General features: G+C 45.4%; 1 protein-coding gene across 2 annotated transcripts in view; it reads right to left on the reverse strand.

Moving 5' to 3' along the window:
• Positions 1–16,050, reverse strand: part of C9H1orf21 (chromosome 9 C1orf21 homolog) — a 187,135-nt gene extending 171,085 nt beyond the window's left edge. For both annotated transcript variants that reach the window (XM_075002625.1, XM_075002626.1), the window contains exon 1: positions 15,872–16,050. The gene's annotated coding sequence lies outside the window, so the exon portion shown is untranslated. The remainder of the gene's footprint in view (positions 1–15,871) is intronic.
• Positions 16,051–16,348: the final 298 nt, after the last annotated feature.

The following is a 16,348-nucleotide window of genomic DNA, read 5'->3' on the forward strand; positions in this document are numbered from 1 at the left end:
CAACCCATGGTATTCTTGGCTCCCAAAGTGACCCAATGCTACTTTAGGCACTGAAGGCCAAATCCAGCAAACCTTGCAAAGGCAAAACTCTCACTGACTCAAAAAAAAAAAAAAAAAGGTTGCCGCAGTACTATATTGTGCCTTGGCCTGTACAAAGGACTGAAGATGCTCTTCATAGCCTTACAGGGATCACTGGTTTTGGGTCAAGGCACCCAGAAGTGAGCCAGGCTACACACCTGTCTACTCCCTTCATTGAGCAAATGGACAAGCAGTCATTCGGAGAGGCAGAGAATGGGCAAAGCCTTGGTTCTACTCCCTAGCTACTCCAGTCAGAGCAGACAAGACAGCATGACATACGTAATAATTTACTGTAGATACAGGCCAGCATAAATTACTAGTTCCCAGAAGCAAAGAGGAAATTGGAGGAGTGTGTCTGAATCATCACGCCTCTTGACGCGATTGCTGGGCAGTACAGTACACGTTCCATTATTTGCCAAGAGCTGTGCCAAAGATCCACAACACGATCTGTGCCAAATCCTTCAGTCGCATTCATGGCTGAAGTATTTTACTTACTCTGAACAAGAGCTTGTGCATGTTCCTGAGTGTAACTGTCCTTTGAATTATTTGATTAGCTGATGAGTCTATAACTACAAGGAGTTATAGTCTATACAATGTTTTCCCGACTTCTACAGAAGCTAGTATTTGCATGTCGTATAATGGTTCTCAAACTGTGGTCCACGGCCACCTTGCAGGTGGACTGTGAGGCTCAGGCTGCCTGCCTGCCGCAGAGAGCCCATACCGGTGCTCCAGCCACTTGGCAACTCCTCACTCGCCTCCTGCCACCCCTGGAGAGGTTGTTCTGTGAGTACCAGCTTACTGCTGCAGGCAGGGAAGCCCAGCAGCTGAATTGGTTTGTGCCGGGAAACAAATGCGGCTCTGCATGCTGCCTTTCCTCCTCCTGCCAAGTGAGGGAATGCAGCACCAAAAACCACTTGAAAGAGGGCTTCCCTGCTGCTGCCATTGGCTGGATTTTGACCAATAGGAGCAGCAGGGAGCCCTCTTGAACAGCCCCTGCACCGTCATCCCTCTCCTGCTCATGCACCCCCCTCCCACCCAGCTCTCCCAGCCCTGGTCCACTCCTGCACCTCCCCTTTCGCTCAGATCACTGCACCGCCACACCCCTCTTGCCCAGACCCCTACCCTGTCGTGCCCAGACCCCCACCCTCACTCCTGCACCCTCCCTCCGAGGCAGAGCTCAACATCCCCCCAGCCCCTTCTTGCATAGACTCCCCACTCCAAGCCCCTTCTGCATCCTCCCTCCCAACCAGACCCCAACACCCCCAGGCCCACCCTGCCCAGACCCCAAAAAACTAGCACTCTCCTATCCAGACCCTGTACTCCCAGCTCCCTCTTGCCCAGACCAATACCCCCAGCAATTTCCCAGCCAGATCCCTGAACCCCCACCTTTACCTTCCCAGACACCCTTGTGCACTCTCCCTCCTGAAGACCAGGACGGGCCTCGGGACAAAAAGTCTGAGAGCCACTGATCTAGTAGAATCACTGTGCACCAATGCCTACTCTTAATGGTCCACAACAGACACTGGCTACGTCTACACTAGGGGAAAACTTTGAAATGGCCATGCTAATGCCCATATCAGAGAATACTAATGAGATGCTGAAACGAATATTCAGCACCTCATTAGCATGCTGCCGGCTGCAGCAATCCAAGATGTCGATGTTTGCAGGGTCCTTTTGAAAAGGACCTCTATGTAGACAAGTCGCGTACAAGCGAAATGTGGCACTTTGGAAGTGCTGCAGCCGGCAGCATGCTAATGAGGCACTGAATACAAATTTCAGTGCCTCATTAGTATTCTCCAATTTGGCCATTAGCATGGTCATTTCAAAGTTTTCCCCTTATATGGACATAGCCATTACGTCTAATAATTTGACTGTATTGGTATTTGTGTTACCTTACATTCCAGACCCTTTACAAATAATTAGGGTCCCACCAAACTCATGTATCCATTTTGGTCAATTCTATGGTCAAAAGATTATAAAAATGATAGATTTAATTATTTCTGCTATATAAATCTCAAATTTCACAATACTGTAAGTGTAGGGGCCCTCACCCAAAAAGGAGTTGTGGAAGGGTTGCAATGTTTATGTATGGGGGTGGCTATACTACTACCCTTACCTATGCTCAGCTGATCACAGCAGCATTGCCTTAAAGCCAGGCACCCAGAGAGCAGCAGCTGCTGACCAGGAGCCCAGCTCTCCAGCAGGAGCACAAAAGAAAGGATGGCATGGTATGGTATTGTTACTCTTACTTCTGCACAGCTGTCTGCAGAGATAAGCCCTCAGCAGCCACCATTCTCCAGCCCTCCAGCACTGAAAGCAACAGTTCAAAAGTAAGGAGGATGTGTATAATATTACCTCCCTTATTTCTACACTGCTGCTGGCAGGGTGCTGCCTTCAGAACTGGGCACATAGCCAACATTACAACCACTGTTCTCCAGTTACCCAGCTCTGAAGGCAGCACAGAAGTAAGGATAGCAATATCATGACCCTCCTAAAATAACCTTATGATCCTGCTTCAACTCTCTTTTGGACCAGGGCACCCAATATGAAAAACACTGGAATCCCCCAATGAAATCTGTAAAGTATAGGATAAAAGCACGCAGATTTCATAGGACACCAAATTTTACAGTCCATGGTGCATTTTGAATGGCTGTGAATTTGGTAGGGGCCTACAAATAACAGAAATTTAACATCACAAACCACCTCCTGAAAAACTGCAAACCTCCCCATTTCTTGCATGAAGTGAGTCCACAATACCCCAACTGTTACCTATAAGCAAAGTGAAATAATATTGATAACTATCCACATTCTTCAAAATAAGGGTACGCAAGATGTAAACCTTGAAAAGTCAGCCTCACCCTGAACCATGAGCTGAATAGGCAGTTTCCTGTTTTGTGAAACCATCTACAAAATAAGATGTGTAGCCCACTTCCCCAGACATCTGCCCTTCAATCACCACCCAGCACACCACCACCAAATATTTAAGCCTGACTGCCCTTGTTCCCCACACCTAGTGACAAGCTCCTAGCCTCCCAACTCCCTTTACAGTTACAACTCCCCTTCTTCCCACTATCCACTTACACACACAAGTTCACAGCCTATGGCCGCGTCTACACGTGCACGCTACTTCGAAGCAGCGGCGCCAACTTCGAAATAGCGACCGTCATGGCTACACGTGTTGGGCGCTATTTCGAAGTTGAAGTCGACGTTAGGCGGCGAGACGTCGAAGTCGCTAACCCCATGAGGGGATGGGAATAGCACCCTACTTCGAAGTTGAACGTCGAAGTAGGGCACGTGTAGACGATCCATGTCCCGCAACATCGAAATAGCGGGGTCCGCCATGGCGGCCATCAGCTGAGGGGTTGAGAGACGCTCTCTCTCCAGCCCCTGCGGGGCTCTATGGTCACCGTGTGCAGCAGCCCTTAGCCCAGGGCTTCTGGCTGCTGCTGCAGCTGGGAATCCATGCTGCATGCACAGGGTCTGCAACCAGTTGTTGGCTCTGTGGATCTTGTGCTGTTTAGTGCAACTGTGTCTGGGAGGGGCCCTTTAAGGGAGCAGCTTGCTGTTGAGTCCACCCTGTGACCCTGCCTGCAGCTGTTCCTGGCACCCTTATTTCGATGTGTGCTACTTTGGCATGTAGACGTTCCCTCGCAGCGCCTATTTCGATGTGGTGCTGCCCAACGCCGAAGTTGAACGTCGACATTGCCAGCCCTGGAGGACGTGTAGACGTCTATTCGATGTCACTACATCGAAATAAGCTATTTTGATGTAGCGTGCACGTGTAGACGTAGCCTATATGTTCTATCTAGATATTCAATTAACCTGGAGTATCTGAACACTTCTTGAGGATCAGCTGAGGCACAGAGCCTATTTCATGACAGGTTACATTTACATTTTAGTGATGAAGGCTGCTATTTCAAAGGAGCTGAGGAAAACTAGATGACAAACCGCAATGAAAGATGATTGAGATCGGATGCTTAACTCCCAAAGACATCATTGAAAAAAACAGCCTAAATTCCCAGATATTTTGTCCACATGAATTTAACATAACAGGGGAAGAACATATTCTTAACCTTAACTGTACAATAAAATTCTGGCTGTTTATAAACTTGAGGAATGTTACCCTCTATGGGCAGTGCACTTTCCTCTATGGGCAGTGCACTTTCTTGTGACAGCATTTTGAATGGTGTAAAATGTCAGGAAGTATACAAAGTCAGCTTCTGTCACTTAGAAAAAAGTCACACCCTGCTCATCAGTTGTGTATCAGTCTTCACTGCTCTGTGACAGTGTTAGAAATATGACTGTTTGTGTTTGTTATGACAGATTCACTCCTTGTTGCTGAGGTCTTCACCTGGTGCTGCACCATGATCCTCTGTTGGAGCAAGCTATTCCAGAACACACAGCCTGGGTTTTGCTTGTAAAAGCTTTCTGAAGATATTTCTGCAGACCGAAGCATGATGCTTTGGGGCAGGAATCTACAGTCTGGGGAATGGGGAAGAACTACCACTAACCTATTTCCAAATGAGCCACTTTAATTAAAGAAAACTCCCCAAAAATCCCACAAAAGCTCATTACCTAATAAATAAATGTGCTAGTATTTAAGGTGCTACAGGACCACTATTTTTTGAGAAGATACAAACTAACATGGCTACCCTTGTGAATCAATTTGAGGGTTACCTAATTTATCACCTAAAAAGTTTGAAATACAAAAAGAAAGATGGGAAGCATTAAAAAATCATGAAGAGCTTTTTATTTTGAAGAGGTGTCTATTGCAAGATCAGTAAGACAAATGAGCAGTTTGAGCAATTAGGTTGTTGGGGGTTTTTTGTTGCTTTTTAATATCAGAGAAAATGTATTGACCTGCTTGCTCACTGGTAGATTTTTCAGATGGGCTTCGGTAGCACTAGACACTCAACTTTAATTTATAGGTATCCACACCAAGAGGCTATGCAATAAACTAAAAATATATGTTGCAAGAAACAGGCAACATGCACAGTTAAATCCCAGAGCAGATACAGCCTGAAGGAAAAAAATAATGCAGATAATCAAAATCCCACTAAAATCAAGACAAGTCCTGAACTTATGACTAAAGAATATACATTAACGTATTTTCACAATATTTGAGTGGGGTGAGAATGCCGCAGCTTCATGGCAGGCCTAGAAAGGCTCTGCACTTCATCTTTTCAACATTATCTCTTTTGGAATTCTCAGGAGCTCTAATTTGCCATTTGACACAAAAATAAAGACTCATGCAAGAAAAAGGTGGCCCAGCTACTATTATGGATGCTAGACTTTGCCAAACTTCTACTACTACTACTACTACTTCTAGTACAAACTTCTACAACTAGTATCTAGCAGTTCTCAGCTAGTGAGTCGTGCCTATCTACTAGGAGCAATGTAATTTAAGTAGAAAGAACACCATCCTCAAGAATAGCACTGAGGGCTCTCCTGAGGCACTTACTTGTACTTGACACCACAACATGAATTAATGGTGTGATGGAGTGGGGGGTGTGCATGTGTGAGTCAGGCTGGATGTGAGAGGCAAGCAGATCAGCTCCCAGTGGCTAAGGATGACCCTGGGGCTACAACTGGCAGGTAACACCTCTGCCCTGAACAAAGAGGAGGGAGGAGCCGAGCTGGGTTTTTGAATCAGGAGCTGCAGTTAGAGGCTAGGGGAAGAGGAGCTGGAAGGCAGCCAGCCGGAGGAGGGGGAAAGCTACACCCCAGAGGGGCACCCCTCGGGGTCTTCTCCCCAGGACGGGTTGGAAGGACTGTCTCTGACTGCTGTACTGTCGCTTCTGTGAGAAACTGGGCATCTGTTGCCTAATAAACCTCCTGTTGTACCTGCTGAGTGAGAGTCACTCCTGCCAGAGGACGGGGTGCAGTGCAGGGGGAACCTTGAACCCCATCACAAATGGCCACTGTCAATTCCTACTTCATAGGACTCCATGGCATTAAAGATGTCCATCAAATGAGGCAGATGCACCCAAATCTACTTGCAACGAAAGTCTGACCCACTGAAAATTTTGCTGGAACATTAATGTTGCACAGCACCTATAATATCTACTCAAACAGGCCATGAGTACCAGATCCTACAGGGTACCATCAGAAGGGAGAAGTCTAGCTTTTCCTCTAAAAGATACCAAATATGGGGTGGCTGTTCACTCAACCTTCAGGACACTTATATTTGACCTATTTTACACTCATTTAATCCACCTATACTTTTCTCCATTACTTCTATTGGTAGAGGCATAAAAAAGACCATATCTGATATTTAGAAGTTTTTCTAGCTGTTCACAGAAATTAAAACTAATTCTCCTTATATAACAGTGAACCATGCCATGCTCAAATCCCCACTGGCTACACATCAACTTTCACATAACATCTAGAGGCACTGTAGTTACAGCAAAGGTTGTTGCAGCCATCAGAAAAGCAGGATGCATACTCCCTTGCATCCTCATTCGTGAACAAGTCTAAAACTGAGAGCATTGTTTCCCAAACATACATCTCTACCAGGCACCCAAAAATTGTTTTCATTTTATTATAAAGGACTTGGGAGGAGGCTGGTTAAGAAACCCAAGAATGAAACTCCACAAGTTAAGTCCCTCTCCCTCACTTTAAAAGCAATATTCTGCATTGATTTTCAGTAAATAAGTGTGCACTTACAAATGCATAAGTTTAGAGAATATTTTTATGTTCTGATGCATAGCTGGAATATAGTAATGCTTCATTTCCTGGATTTGAGTAAATGAAGCTATGGCATTTATGTCATATTTACAGACATGTTACACAGCTAAAATTCTGGTTAATAATAAAATGGTTCTGGCTTTTTGCACACTTGTTTGGGAAAGTGCCTACGTGTCTATATAGGTCTTGCAACTTTAAATATATATACAATAAACTCTTTCATATCTGGCAACCTTGAGACCTTGGATATTCAAATATGCCACTTGAGAGAGAGGCAGCTGTGGGATCCCTGGCAGCGGGGTGGGGGACCCTGCCAGCCCCGCAGCTAGGGGCTGGCTGTGAGAGGAGCCCTGCTGGCCGCTCCAGCCCTGAGGAGCCAGCTGGGGTGCCAGGTTTGGAGGAACTTTGGCAGCCCCAGGGCTGGGAGAACTCCATGATGTGTCTGCTAGGGAGTAGGGCAATGCAGGCGGCCCTGGGTTCTGCGAGGGCATGAGCCAATGCCGGCAGCCCCGGGCAATGTGGGTGTGCAGGGCAATGCCAGTGGCCCCGGGCTCTGCAGGGGAACTCCACTGGGTCCAGGAGAACCTGGGCAATCCCAGCGCTGAGAGCCAGCAGCTCCAGCCCCAGGACTGGATGAGTTAACCCTGGCAGCCCTGGGGCCGGGAAACCCCGGAACCAACAGGGGATAGAGCCCCATTGGCAGCTCCAGGGGCAGGAAACCCCCGCAGGGAACCCTTGGCCAGGCAGGGAACCCTGGCAGCCCAGGGGCAAGAGAGAGGGCAGTCCCAGCCAGAAGAACCCAGGGCAGAGCCAGCAGGGAGCACTGGCCTGCTAAACCCAGGGCTGTGAGTTCAATCCTTGAGGGGACCATATAGGGATATGGGGCAAATAGATTAAAAAAAAAAAAAAAAAAGGGATGGTGTTTGGTCCTGCCAAGAGGACAGGGGACTGGACTCGATGACCTCCCAAGGTCCCTTTCAGATCTATGAGATGTGTATCTCCATATGTTATTATTATGGGCTGGTGCCAGATATTTGAGAGTTACAGCTTAACAAATACTAGATAATAATAGTAGAGAGGTAGCCATGTTAGCCTGTATTCTAACAAAACAAATTAGCTGCAGCTACATGTGAGCCGGCACTTCGAAATTGCCACGGAGGGAGAATTAACTTAATGAAGTGCTGCATATGCAGCACAGCACTTCATTAATAATCTCCCGACATCCTACTTACCATGCTCCCTTCAAAGTAGGGAGGTAGTGTAGATGCAGCCATAGTGACTGATGATCACTGCAGCAGTGAGCTTGGAATTGGAACAGACCAGGAGGGAGACAAGGATGGGAGTGAAAACAGAAGCCCAGAAGGGTGCAGTGACTGGGCCAAGATCATGAAGATCAGTAGCCAACAGATTTAAAACCCGTATTTCCTTATTACTAGTCTTACCTTTATTCCAAAATTACTTTTCCTTAAGGGGAACTACACTAGGCACACATGAGATAACAGATGTTGTTGGATTATTATTCTGTTCTACTGGAATCCATTAGATTTTAATTATGTTTATGTATCACTGTTTCATCTAGCATCATTAATTAAGCTTCCCTGCTTTACTAACAAAGCATAAAATGTCTGCCCAGCCTCATTCCCCTTCTGACCAACTGTAAGCCTGGAAAACGCATCTTGTTTTAAATGTAATTTTAAGCAATTGCCAAATACTTTTGGGAAGCAGCAATACTTCAAAGAACAGTCATCAAGAAGTTCTGGAAAAACTGATTTTAAGTCACCCTATAAAACTTCAGCTACTGCCTCCAATTCTGAAATCTAATTTAAACAATCTATGATACCCAAGTGGTCACTAAGATTTCCATGCTACTCCTGGATCATCAACAGGGCAACCTCTGCAATGGGAATTCTTTAAACCAGAGTTGTAAGGAATTGTTTTCAGAGGAATTTTGGAATGTAAAATGAAACTTGGTAAGACACATATCATGATGATTTGGACATTAAGTTGAAACCCAGGTCAAAGCATAATATCTGGCATAACGCTGTTGGTTTTATTAAAGGATGCTCCATTTGATTCTATGGTTCTCAACACAGGAGAAAAGTTGCTCCTTAATGCAACTTTTCAGTTCCATTCCTCACCCTCCTCATGCAACATCCCTCAAGATGTTAAAGCAGATACCTTACTAAAATATGCCTTGGCAGAAACTTCAAACAAAAACTTCTGCAGTCACACTTTGGAATACAGCACTTGTGAACTCTGAATGGTTTAAGATTAAAAAACCACTGAAATCTATGTGCACGGGAAACATGTTCCTACAGAAAACCCATTGGTTTCTTTTTAGCATTTCTACCTTTTCACCAAGTAAAACCACCCATGACTAAAACAACCCACATGTATCTTTAGTATTTGACTTTAAGTATGGAGACAAAAATGCTGCAACACAAGGATATCAAAGTGACTAAGTTAGCTTTTTCACATAAATGTAAAAAAATATATTTTTTGATTCAAGCTATATCACTAACTATTGTATTACTGATCATGTTACTGGTCTGGATACAGATAAGACGGAAGGTATTCTCCCAGCTCTCAGATACCACAGTGACTGACACTAGAAAGATGGAATTTTGTACACCAGGTGAGGTTGTAGTACATAAATTTAAGACAATAAAACAAGAAAACTACTATTATTTTAGCATAATATAGTTGACACACACCTACATATGCAACTAACAGAGAGGAAGCCATGCTAGTCTATACACTATCAAAACAAAAAGCAGTCAAGTAGCACTTTAAAGACTAGCAAAATAGTTTATTAGGTGAGCTTTCGTGGGACAGACCCACTTCTTCAGACCATAGCCAGACCAGAACAGACTCAATATTTAAGGCACAGAGAACCAAAAACAGTAAGCAAGGAGGACAAATCAGAAAAAGATAATCAAGGTGAGCAAATCAAGAGAGTGGAGGGGTGGGGGGGAAGGTCAAGAATTAGATTGAGCCAAATATGCAGACGAGCCCCTATAGTGGCTCAGAAAATTCCCATCACGACTTAAACCATGTGTTAATGTGCCAAATTTGAATATAAGAAAATTTATTTTTACAATTACTACTGTATTACAGGCTTTTGGTACTGCTCTACACATAACTGTCTCACAGAAGGGCCCTACAGTGTGGGACAATATCACCTAACTCAGACAGTCCTCATCTATATCACAATCTACCTATAAAGGCCACCCGGCACACTGCATAATCTTAACTGCACACAAGTTAAGCCTATAAGGCTGTAATATATTTGTATGAATATTGTGACACTCAGTTACATGGGATTGCACATACTACACAGATGAGATACAACCAGGGAAGAATGAGGGGTCAGCTTTCTTTGAGAGCACAGTTACTTTGGCAGGATTATATCCAAAACTTAATGGTGTTCCAATAACTTATGATAAATGATATTCTGGGGCATGAAGACAGTGATAATACAGGCTCCATTCTACCTCCACTGAAGTCAACAGCCAACTCCCATTAATGAGGGTCACCAACTTCCTACTTGCACAAAATGAAACATCCTTGCCCTGTCCCTCCTCCAAGACCTCACCCCTATCCTGACCCTTCCCTGAGGCCCTGCCTCCTGTTCACTCCATCCCCATGCTTCTGTTGCTCACTCTACCCACCTTGCCTCTCTCACTCATTTTCACTGGGCTGGCTCAGGTGGTAGGATGCAGCTGTGAGTGCAGACTGTGGGGTGTGGCAAGAAAAGAGAAGTTCAAGATGAAGGAGGAGCTCTGGGCTGAGGCAGTAGATTGGGATGTGAAAGGTACTGAGGGTCCAGCCTGGGGGGTGCAAGAAGGGGCTCCAGAATGGGGAGGAGGTGCAGCCATAGGTTTCGAGTATGAGCAGGGGCACTGAGGTAGAGCTAGAAATGAGGCATTCAGGATGTGGTAGGGGGCTCCAGGCTGGACTAGAGAGTTGCAGTGTGGGGGGGGGGGGCGGGGCAGGGGGAATGAGAGGGCTCTGGCTGGAGGGGTAGACTATGGAATAAGACTGGGGCTGAGGAATTTGGGGTGCAGGAGGATGCTATGGACTGGGGCTTGAGGGGTTCTCAAGAGGGTTGACTGATTTAAATCAAGGCCCTATAACTCATTGATTTAAATAATGTTACCAAAAAAGCTAAGACTGGCTCTGCTAAGCCCATTGAACTCACTGGAACTTCTGTTCTATTTTTTTTGGGCGGGGGGGCTGTTTGTTTTGTTTTTTGTTTTTGAGAAAACACATATAGAATGGGGTTCCCTTGGAAAAGCAGAGTTATGCTGAAGTAGAATAGGCTTATGGCATCACCATTATGGTTTGTGGTCATGATGCTTCAAAATAAGGAGTATGTATTATGTAGTATAAAATAAGAAACTGACAGTCACTGGCAACTGGCTACTTTAGTTTTCTCTTACTGCCTCTTTCTGTATTGTATACTTGAGTGACAGATTCTAAACCTAGTTAACTAATTAAACAAGCCATAAGGATTAGCTAAGCTAAACTTTTTTTTCCCCAGCAACATCCAACACAGCACATAGCTTGGGAATTTACTAGTCAAATCATAATTAAAGGCACAGATTCTTAAAGAATGATGCATTACAAAGTGAATTACTTAAGTTAATAACCAATTGATCCACTCAGCTATATCCATATCTTCATCCAAATAATTTTCTCCCAATAAGAAGTTTGTCTTATGATGTTTCTTTCTTGCAGCTAGGTCCTGCATTTTCTTCATGCACTGCTTACACATGACGTTTTCCTTTTTTACTCTGAGAACCAATTTCTTCAATTCCCAAGGTCTCTCTTGCACCCAGAAGCCATAACAGTTTTTCTGTGGCAAAAGTGTGGGGAACTATAGAAATTTGCCTGCGTGCTGAATAACGTCCTCCCTTTTTCTTTCTAATCCACTTCACTGTTCCTTTCTATGCTCTCTGCGTCCTTTCCTATATATTATTTCTCAGTCTTAAGATAGCGTCTTAACTAACTCCTCTGCTGTGGTTGGCCAAAGTCCACAATCACATAATCACAGAACAAAAACAATCCTACCCAGTTTGTGTTTTTCTTTGCACATGCTACTTTTTAGTCTGCTGAGAAACAGAAATGGACAGCACAGAACTTTACAGAAGTAAGAGCTAGTAGAGAGACAAGACAAGTTAGTGCCATTAATGCATTTTAATGGGACTGAAAGTGTATGTGTAGCATGTGTGTAATGAGATTTCATTTTACTTGTTATTTTTAAATGAGAAATTTAAAATTTTATTTATTTTTAAAAAACCCTAATTTAAATAAAAAATCCAATTTTATTGGCTTTTAAAAATTCATTGATTTTTATCCACTGTGGTTCACAGGGTGGGAGGTGGATCATAGCTGAGGTGGGAGCAGGTTCCAGGTAGTGCTTACATCAAGTTGCTCCTGGAATCAAAGCCATGTAGCCCCTCCAGCTCCTGTACGGCATGGCTCCCAGACAATAGGAGCTACAGAGCCAGCACTCTTGGTGGGGGCAGCATGCAGAAGCCCCTGGTTGCCTTTAAGAGTAGAGACAAGATGGAGGGACATGCTGCTGCTTCCAGGAGCCACACGGACCAATGGCAAGTAGGGAGCCCGATTCAGCCATGCTGCGAGGCTGACCATACTTTCAATGGCCAGTCATGATTCTGACCACGATCCCTCTTTGACTAGATATTCTGGTTAAAAACTGCACACCTAGCAATCCTACCATTAGCTTCAATGGGAGCATGCCAAGATGAAAATCAAAATGAAACGATGACTTGCACTGGCACCAGTAAATAAAATTTCTTGTATTCTTAAATTATAGGCTCTTTGGAACAAGGACTGGGTTTACCTTTAAATTTGTACAGCACCTAGCACTAGAAGCCACAGTCATGGACACACACGCTGCAGAAACAGAAAAAAAAACCTACTCCAAACTACTTTAATGCTGGTAAAGTAACACTAAATAATAATTACAACTCCCTTCTTTTCCATTAAGTTGAAGCTTCTTGGCCCCATCTTCCAGGCCTTGCTCAGTGCTGGCCTTCCTTTCATACCTGGTCTTCTCCCTTATTAAGTATTAATAATAAATCTTATTAATCTCTACTCTACCAATAACGTCCACGTCTCCCACAACCATCTTTACATCTCTCATCCTGCTCCAGAGCATGGATCTTACTCTCTGAATTGATCAATAATAGCACATCATCAAATATCTCCTTCAAGCCCACTGTTTCTGTGACAACTACAAGAAAATGGCCAATTCACATCCAGTGACTGCCAGGTACAGCTTATGCATATTAATTTTAAACAAAAACACACCTTTAATTGTGTGTTGCATGTCTTCTTAGGACCTGATCCTGCACTATGAGCAGTACATCCTTACATGGAGCCCCACTCAAGTCAATCAACCACACAAATTCAGGGATCTGCTCTTACGTGCTAGTTTACATGGCTGTGGCCTTTGGTGTGGGCACTGACTCCAATGGTGAGCATGGACAGTACCCAACACATTGCTATGGCATATATATATAATGAGTAATGATAAAGGCATAGCATGATAAAGCTATAGAAGTTTGTTCCAAATATTATCTTTAGTATGCTACAAATGTCCCTTATAACATGTTTTGTAAAGTACTTTCAACAACCCGCTAACATACTGCACACACCTCAACTGTATTATTATTCATTCTAACCTATTGTGTTGTACTGAATTTTTTTACCTAAAGATAAAAGAAAAATCACTTCAGCCTTTGTTAGTTTGATTGCACAACAAACTACATTCAACTTAAACAACTCTCTCCAGGAAAGACAGAGAGAAGTTGCTTACTTCTAGTAACACCATTATTTTCAATTCAGTATGCAACACAGAATCCTATTATGCAGAACAAAAGCAAAATTTTAGCACCAGGTGAATGCTTTCATAACTACGTACTGTACAAAACATGACACGATGTGCAGATGCTGTGTAATAACCTCACACCCAGCATACGCTGTAAGGCACAAGATAAAGCAGAATGTTTTCAACCAGAGAACATTATTGCACAATAAAAGCACATCCTGTTGTATCTTGTTCCAACTATAATATGGGCTATTAAGTCAACTACACAACATGGATTTTCAAAATAAATGATTGCACATGTAAAAACAAAAGCCATAATTTACATATCATGTCAGCTAAAAATGTATCATTCATGTGTTTGACATCACAGCTGTAAATTTCAGCTTTAACCACACCAATGCAAAATTCCTCCAGCTTTCCCACCCAAGAATGAGAATGACTACCATTTCTGACACTCTTCATCCACATCTGTGCCTTTTGGAAATAAATCAAACATTAAATACTTCCCAGTATGTACTGTTTTTAAATGCTGTTCAATCAAGGGAAGAGGAGTGAAAAAGGGAAGAGGGGTGTATCATAATGAAGTATTAATTAAAACAAACACCAAAACCAGCATTGCATCCCCTAATATAGAAAGTGCAATAGCAAGGTTATAGCACTCTGAGCTTCTAGTTATCTCTAATTACCTCTAGTTCACCAGTCTACATCCAGGTCACTAGAAGCCAAGAGTCATCATCAGGGGCCTATACAAAACCAGCTGTTAGCCTCAATCTAGTTGAATGCATATAACAAAAACCTTCATCTTGACTGACACCCTTGCTAGCAGACTTAGCAGAGAGATTGGACAGACAGGCAAACTACCTTCTAACCCAGTGGTTCTCAATATATTTACCCTTCTGGGCTACATGTTCAGCACTATGTGCCATGTGGGCCACATTATATATACATCTATATACACACACACTCATATTACCTGTATGGCCTGAGGTTGTCACACAGCCTGCAGCCATGTTTTGATTGGGCCACCAGAAGCCAGGGGTCAAGAACCGCTGCTTTAACTTCTATAGGTGACCCGTTTAAGTACTGTTGGGGCTCCAAAGCAAATGTAGCCCTCTGTAGTCCTGCCCCAGGTAAACATCCACTCCTACCACTCTACAGTCACACGTACAGACAGTTTCTGATTTGTTGTCCCTAATATTTTGTTGTCCCCAAGGGAACTGCCCTTTCTGACTCTACAGCAGAACCAGCTCTACCAGGACAAAAAAGCAGTCCTGTACTACCTTAAAGACTAACAATATAATTTATTAGTTGATACTTCTGTCCATGTTGATCCTACTCTACAAATGGACAGAGACTTGTGTCCAAAATCTTTGGTCAGAGCTGAACTCACCACTGAAATGTATATTAAGAGTCTGACATCACGTCAGGGAAAGCACAGTCTGACATCTACAGTTAAGTCAGTGATGGTGTAAGTGGTGGCTGCCTTACAGCCGTTGGATGTTGCAACGCATTTGCTGTTAAACACTAAAAATTATTTAAAAAAAAAAACATTACAGAAGGTCTCTCCCTGGAGAGCCATTTCTTCTGAAGATAAATAATCTTCAGCCAATTATTTATACTGTCTAGCTCCTGTGATCGGAGAAAATTCCACAGAACATGAATGGCCACTTCAGCTACACTTGCCTCGAAGAATGGCTTGGAGAGCAATCGCGACTAAAAACGACACAAAACCAGCAAAATGCAGAGGCGGGGAACACCCAAAACGCCAAATCCTCTCCCTGGAGCCGGGGCACTTTGCAAACTGCAGAGGCGCAATGAAAGCTGTTCCACGTACAACAGCCAGGCAGCCTACCTAGCAGGGACATGAATAATGCATGGGGACAGGAGGACTCTCGGAGGCACAGAAACGAGCCCATGAATAGGTCAGCGTTTGGGGGGACGATGAGGCAAAGGGGGATCCCCCCAGGTCCGGCACCCACCGGCGGCTGCAGCATCGCCCTAGACACTCAGGCTTGGAGAGCGGGGCGGGTTGCACCGCTTCAGCTTGCAAAGGGCAGAGGCAAATGCCAGGCCTCCGCAGGGCTACAGGCGGCGGCGGAGGCAGCATCTCTGTCCCCGGCGGCCGCTCCAGCGCCCCCCGGCCCACCATCCTGCAGGCCTCTCCTCCAGGCCCCCGGGAGAGCTGCGCCCCAACCAGCTCCCCGCGCAAGGGAGCCGGGGTCGGGGGCAGAACCGAGCAACACTCACCTCAGGGGCCACCGAGCCCCTCCGCCTCCTGCCGGCTCGGCTGAGGCACGTCCCCCGCTCCCGGGGCGGCGGGAGAGCCGGGCCGGGAGACAAGCGGCTCCAACTCCGGGAGACGGTTCGGCGGGGCGCTCCGGGCGGCGGCAGCGGCAGCGGAGCGGCCTCTCCGGGCAGCAAGGGGAGGGGCCGAGCGGGGAAGGGGAGGGCCTGAGAGGGGCGCGCTCCGCCCGGCCAGGCGGGGCGGGGAGAGAGGGAATTAGGAACCACGGCGAAGGGAGAGGCCTGGCTGTGAGGGGCGGTTGAGGGAAACGTGTCGGGGGGGGGCACAGTGCCCCCCGGGCTCGCGGCCCCTCTACCTCCCTTCCCGCCCAGTGTCGCCTCATACCCCGCGCCTGAGGCGAGGCTGCGAACAAAGGCAGCGCGCGCCCGCAGAACGTCCTGACGCCGCGGGGCTGTGGCCCCAGGGCCGGCGGCAGCGCC

The sequence above is a fragment of the Carettochelys insculpta genome, chromosome 9 (genome assembly GCF_033958435.1).
Source record: "Carettochelys insculpta isolate YL-2023 chromosome 9, ASM3395843v1, whole genome shotgun sequence".
In the NCBI taxonomy this organism is placed as follows: Eukaryota; Metazoa; Chordata; order Testudines; family Carettochelyidae; genus Carettochelys; species Carettochelys insculpta.